At 44.6% G+C, this 983-nt stretch overlaps 1 long non-coding RNA gene across 1 annotated transcript in view; it reads right to left on the reverse strand.

Annotated features, from left to right (window-relative positions):
* LOC106530284 (uncharacterized) overlaps positions 1–977 on the reverse strand; it is a 7056-nt gene extending 6079 nt beyond the window's left edge. The window contains exons 1-2 of the long non-coding RNA XR_001311755.1: positions 742–977; positions 555–646 (exon numbers count right to left, since the gene is read on the reverse strand). This is a non-coding gene — a long non-coding RNA (uncharacterized LOC106530284). The remainder of the gene's footprint in view (positions 1–554; positions 647–741) is intronic.
* Positions 978–983: the final 6 nt, after the last annotated feature.

The raw sequence follows: 983 nt of genomic DNA on the forward strand, positions 1-983 counted from the left end.
TAGACCTCCACATGTAGACCAACAGATCTACACATGTAGACCTCCACATGTAGACCTCCACATGTAGACCTCCACATGTAGACCTCCACATGTAGACCAGCAGCTGATGTGTATGCCTGTGTTTTGACTCGGCCTGGTCCCTCAGGGTTTTATTAGATGAGCAGTGAGTCAGATTACAGCTCTCATCYTTCAAGTTTCTCTTTGATTTTTTTGTTAATTGCTTCATAATAGAAGCACAGTCCCCACGTTCATTAACACGGGCTGAAAATGAAGTGCTGGCATCACATCTGCTCCTGAGCCTTCGGCATCTATAAATATGTGTGAACTCTCCGACTCGTCTCCCAACTGTTTCCATGATTTGATATGAGAGCTGAGATGAAGCCTTATAATCACTGAGCGGGGAATTAAAAAGCAGCACGGCGCGGCGGCGCAGAGTGCTGCTGGGGTCTATTTGTGGCAGCGTGGAGGTGTTTCTCCTGCTTCGCTTCCAACTAAAAGGTGAAAATTGCACCCRGAGGGGAAAAGCTTCACAGCAGGGGAAGGTGCAGATTCACCTCGTCCAARTCTCTGTCTCCATCGCCAGCTCTGGCTCGGCCCAGAAACCCACAGCTGCACCGTCTGAGCTGGTCTGAGAGCTGCTGAAACCCTGCAGGTGAGACCATACGACCACCAACACCACTTCAATCCACCAGGAACAGAAACTGTAACCATCCCACCGTCAGCAGGACCACCACCACTCACCTCAGAGTCCAGAGAGCTTTAGAACGGTTGATCCACAAAAACATCAAAGAACCTGGAACCAGAACCATCAGGTCAAATTATAAACTCATTAAACAATTATCTTCACAAAGTTAAATTCAAAAAATGTTTTTAAAGTTTCTACAAAAGCTGACTTTAAATTTAAATTTCTCTTTATTCAACTGCAGCTGATTCATTCAGTTAAAATAAAAATATAAATTACTTCAGGTTAATTATTTAAAATG

The sequence above is a fragment of the Austrofundulus limnaeus genome, unplaced genomic scaffold (assembly GCF_001266775.1).
Source record: "Austrofundulus limnaeus strain Quisiro unplaced genomic scaffold, Austrofundulus_limnaeus-1.0 Scaffold506, whole genome shotgun sequence".
Classification (NCBI taxonomy): Eukaryota; Metazoa; Chordata; class Actinopteri; order Cyprinodontiformes; family Rivulidae; genus Austrofundulus; species Austrofundulus limnaeus.